The following is a 5,805-nucleotide window of genomic DNA, read 5'->3' as shown; positions in this document are numbered from 1 at the left end:
TTTTTGTTGTTTAACTGATGTTTTAGGTCAATGCGTGTCCACAACTTGAGATAGCAAAAACAATGATGAGAGAACTACATACATGACAGCCCATGATACAACTTAAGTTTAGGAAACAGATACAGAAAGAGAAATTAGACAGATGGAGACACATAAAGACAGACTGACTTTGTTCTGTACTCCACGTCATACTTTTATGACACTTACCCGGTAGAATCAGTCGTGGACTGGTTGGGAGGGTCAGGTTGATCTCAACATTAGCTCTTGTGGCAGACATCTGTAGAACATGGACAACAGTATCCAAATTAACCTTCTGAGACCGAGACACTCGCCCACGAGAAAAAACAGCACCTCTGATTCATAGTTTAATAATTTTTTAACCATAACAGCTAGCAACTCACCAAAAGTCTCTGCCTCTAAAACCTGACGAGTTAGCGGTTAATGAGGGCTCTTCCGGGTCTTTCTAGCCTCTACAGGTGATTTTCTATTGAGCCTGGAACTTCCAGTATCTTTCGGGGTCGTTGGGCTTTAAATACACACTGTTACATCCAAGATTGATCCACTTTATGTCCATAATTCATCGCGTTTTGGCTCATTTCTGCCGCTAGCTCTTCCCGTCTTGTAACATCACCCCTCTTGTATGGAAGGCCAGAGGGGACAAAAAGGCCAATTCAGAATCAGAATCAGAATCAGCTTTATTGACCAGGTATGAAGACACATACGAGGAATTTTCCTTTGTAGCATAGTTGCTCACAATGTGCTTACACGTTCAAAACAAACAAACAAACAAACAATATATACACACTAATATATACGCACTCTAAACAGAAACAATGTAGAGGGATTAGTGCAATGAAGAGTCCAATAAAAATTATTTCAATGTGGAACATGTTGCAAAGGGTAATGGGATAAATAATATTAAGTTATTATATTATAATATGAACAGAATGAACATTATGAACAGTTCTGAAATAGGAAATGAGAATGATGAATAAATAGTGAATAAGTGAGATATGAGAATGAGAATGATGAATAAATGCTAGATAAATGGAATAATAGTGGAACCAGTAAACAGGTGCTGTAGAGACAGTGTTACTGGGTTATTGGCCAGAATCAAACCTGATACTGTGGGTCAGTAGTCAGCTGTTCATCACAGATGGCCTGTGGATAGAAACTGTTTCCTGAGTCTGTTGGTTTTGGCAAATAGGGCTCTGTAGCGTCTACCAGAGGCCAGAAGCTGGAACAGATTATGTCCAGGGTGAGATGGGTCTGCAGTGATGGTTCCTGCACGTTTCCTGACTCTGTAGGAGTATAACTCATGGACGGAGGGCAGGTTGGCACCGATGATCTTTTCTGCAGTCCTAACTGTCCGTTGTAGTCTGCTCCTGTCCTTTTTGGTGGCAGATCCAAACTAGACAGTGATGGACGTGCAGAGTACAGACTGGATGATGGCTGTGTAGAAGTGGATCAGCAGCTCCTTAGGCCGGTTCAGCTTCCTGAGCTGGCGCAGGAAGTACATCCTCTGTTGGGCCTTTTTGATGATGGTGTATGTGTTGGGCTCCCACTTCAGGTCCTGGGATGTAGTTGATCCCAGAAACCTGAAGGATTCCACAACAGACACAGGGCTGTTGAGTATGGTGATGGGGGGAAGAGAGGGGGGTCTCTTCCTGAAGTCCAAGATCATCTCCACAGTTTTTAGCATGTTAAGCGCACAAGGTTGTTCTGACTGCACCAGAGAGCCAGCTGATCCACCTGCTGTCTCTGGGCCAACTCATCACAGTCCCGGATGAGGCCGATGACCGTTGTTTCGTCAGCGAACTTCAGGAGTTCAACAGATGGGTCTCCTGAGGTGCAGTCATTGGTGTAAAGGGAGAAAAGCAGTGGGGAGAGCACACACCCCTGGGAGGATCCAATGCTAATAGTCTGTGTGCTGGATGTGATGTTCCCCAGCCTCACCTGCTGACTCCTGTCAGTCAGGAAGTTTGTTATCCACTGACAGGTGGAGGCTGGCACAGTGAGCTGGGAGAGTTTGGTGCTGAGGATGTCGTATGCTGGCGTGCGTCACATTCTTTTGACTCAATCTGTTTGGTAAAAAACAGTAATTAAAATGTTAACCCAACACAAAATCACATTGGCATTATGCTGACCATTGCAAGATTATATTTACCTTCCTAAGAAAGCCACTGAGACAGGATGGGTGAGGGTGCGCAGTTGACGAGAGAGCGGTGAGAAAAACAGCCGGCAAAACATGTGCTCCATCCAGTTTGGTGCAGTCAGTTTAAGAGTCCAGATGAAAACCAATTCTTCATCTTCTTGTGTCCTCAATCTCAAATAAAAACACTGATGTGTAGGCCTATTTTTTTTTCATTTAATTTTTAATTTTGCTCAGATGAACTATAAAACGGACCGAGGAAGAAGTATGATTTAAAGTTAACCAAAAAAGAAAGTAAAATAATATATTATACAATAAGATTATAGGTAGCTTGCTGTAAAAAATAAATAAATATTGCTTTTTACCATAGGATTTTAGAGGAGCTTGCCATTAATATTTTTTTTCCTCAAAGACATCAGAATTCCCATTATTCAACTGTATTAAGGGAAAACTGTACATTACTGTGCAAAATATCCAGTATTTTTACAGCAATTTGTTACAGTGTACCTTCATGAAGCTCATCGAGAGAATGCCAAGCGTGTGCAAAGCAGTAATCAGAGCAAAGGGTAGCTACTTTGAAGCAACTAGAATAGAAGACGTGATTTCAGTTATTTCACACTTTTTTGTGCAGTACATAATTCCTCATGTGTTCATTCATAGTTGATGCCTACAGTGATAATCTACAATGTAAATTGTCATGAAAATAAAGGAAAAGCATGCATTGAGAACGTGGTTCCAAACCTTTGGCCTGTACTTTGTATATATTGAGTTTCTATATACAAATTAATTTATATGTACAGTGAGGAAAATAAGTATTTGAACACCCTGCTATTTTGCAAGTTCTCCCACTTAGAAATCATGGAGGGGTCTGAAATTGCCATTGTAGGTCCATGTCCACTGTGAGAGACATAATCAAAAAAAAGAAATCCAGAAATCACATTTTATGATTTTTTAACTATTTATTTGTATGATACAGCTGCAAATACAGTAAGTATTTGAAAACTGTCTATCAGCTAGAATTCTATCCCTCAAATACCTGTTAGTCTGCCTTCAAAATGTCCACCTCCACTCCATTTATTATCCTAAATGAGATGCATCTGTTTGAGGTTGTTAGCTGCATAAAGACACCTGTCCACCTCATACAATCCAACTACTAACATGGCCAAGACCAAAGAGCTGTCCAAAGACACTAGCGACAAAATTGTCCACCTCCACGAGGCTGGAAAGGGCTACGGGGAAATGGCCAAGCAACTTGGTGAAAAAGGTCCCCTGTTGAAGCAATCCTTAGAAGATGCACCAATACACATCCACAGAAAATATACAGGTTTCAGTTTTTGATTTTTGTTCACTTCCTATGACATCCTATTATATCACATCCCCCCTTTTCCAGTGTAATAAAATACGTCTATGGTCAATAAGTGATGCAAAAGCAATGACATCTAAGTGTTTATGGAGGGACTGACCAATCCAGGAGGAACCCAAAAGACAGCTTTCAAAGGGGCTGTTGTCAAGGGGGATGTTTAGAGCTTTACTTGATTTGTTGAAAAAAGAGGACCACAACTCACCAATTTGGTACTGAGGAGAAATGTATGGGTATGATCAGCTGACGATAAACTGCATTGGTCCCAAAGAACTAACTTTCATTCATTACTGTGACATCTCCATCATCAGATTCACTGTGTTCACTCAGAAATAATCACTGCACATGGGGAGGCAATTTAAATGACATTTTGAACATGTTTAGAGGCTAAATACACGTTTAAAACTTAGATCAAAGAACAACATACTACATTGGGGATGTCTTACCTGCAGCAGGTTCAACGGAAGAGAGAAAAAAAAAAGAAAGTGATACACACCGCTGCTTAAATTGCAAGCGCTCATAGACACACACTTGAAAATAATAAAGACAAACATGACAAATTAGATGAGATTGTGCCCACACCGCTTGCTCAGACCCTTTCTTCATCAGTCGTGGAAGTAATCCTGATAGCACAGTTCAGCCTGCTCCGGGTGTCAAAGCAATGATCCATGCCGTTAAGGGTGACATGAAGGCAGGTGGGGTAGATCGTTCTGAACAGTACACCTTTACGTTGGAGCTGGGACTTCACCCTGTTGAAAGCCACTGCATTCATATAGTTTTGTTTGTTGTCTTTTATCATCGTGTGTCTTCTTTTTGTTGTTGCCTTAGAGCCTGGACATAAAAGAACTGGGGGCTGGTTTAGGTGCAAAATTCTAAGATGCTACATACTAGGGATGAGCGTGTACAGCATTATCTGTATCTGTATCTGTATCTGTTTACCACATGAATTATCTGTATCTGTATCTGTAGTGGGACTGGGCGGGGCCTAACCCGGACGTGGACATAATTTAACCCGGAAGTGGGTCAGGTTGTCTTGAAATGGGCGGGGCTTTAACCAATATGTTATTTTAAGCATGCAATTGGTATGGGTTGATCAGAAATTGTTATATTTATTACTGATTAGAAAACTATTTACATGAGAGCATCGAGCTTCAGATCAATGGTGTTGTCATGGTAACAAACAAACTATATACAGAACAAGTTTTGTAACAACGAATACAACACATGCGGTTGCAATTGTGAAGTAAAAAGTAATGAACAAGAGTTTTCATATTCAATATAACTTTCTTTTTTTAACTTGACATTTTTTTATGATCAGTGTGATTTTTGTTTTTGTTTCTTTTTTATTTCCATACCAGGTGTGTGTGAGTGTGTGTGTATGTGTGTGTGTGTGTGTGAGAGTAAGAGAGAGACACAGAGAGAGAGAGAGAGAGAGAAAGAGGAAGAGGGGGCGGGGGCAGATGCTGTTTCTTAGATCTGCATTGACTTCAACGAAGCCAGCTGACGATTAAAAAAATAAAAAAATACCTCAGACGGCAGAGACGCAACGCGAGTTGCATTTAAAACAAGCAGCATGTCTGAAACCCCATGTTCACCAGAAATCTACTGGTTACTATGTAAGTACTACGCAAGTTAAAAACAAACCTGAAGCTGAAGAAACCCTAAACTTTAACGGACAGACCCGCGGACCTGATTGACTGAGAGAGAGAAAGAGAGAGAGAGAGAGAGAGAGAAAGAGAGAGAGCGCTGATATTCTTCGTGTTCTGTGTGTGTGTGTGTGAGCCGAATGTGTGTGTTTAGGGGGGGCCAGCTGAGGAGTTGTATTCAATCCGAGTACAGATATTGACTCGTATTACTGGTATAATACTTGTACTCGGCAAAAGTGCTTTATCCTTACCGGATACTCGTTTCACCCGGGTACTCGGCTCATCCCTACTACATACACATATAAATAAAAATAAAGATAAGTATGGTTAATATATACGGTGTGATATGCAGTGTCATACCCAATGTTTTTGGTTGACATTTTATGTTAAAAACAGATATATAAAAATATAGTGTACCTGTATAAGTTCTGGCCTCCATGACAACAGAAAACATCATGTCACCAGCTTTGGGTCACTAGAAGCATGGAGTACCTACTCTGCCCCAGTCAGTGCTCCTGTCTACAGGCCTCAAGAGATTCATGAAGTTGTTTACATGTTCGTTGATCTCGGTGAAAAGTCTTAATGAGATCTTTGAAGGACAAAGAAATCTGATAAAAACAGTTAACAAAGCCAAACAGTTCACTTTC

Source organism: Etheostoma cragini, chromosome 11 (genome assembly GCF_013103735.1).
Source record: "Etheostoma cragini isolate CJK2018 chromosome 11, CSU_Ecrag_1.0, whole genome shotgun sequence".
NCBI classification, from domain to species: domain Eukaryota; kingdom Metazoa; phylum Chordata; class Actinopteri; order Perciformes; family Percidae; genus Etheostoma; species Etheostoma cragini.
This window is presented reverse-complemented; position numbering follows the sequence as displayed.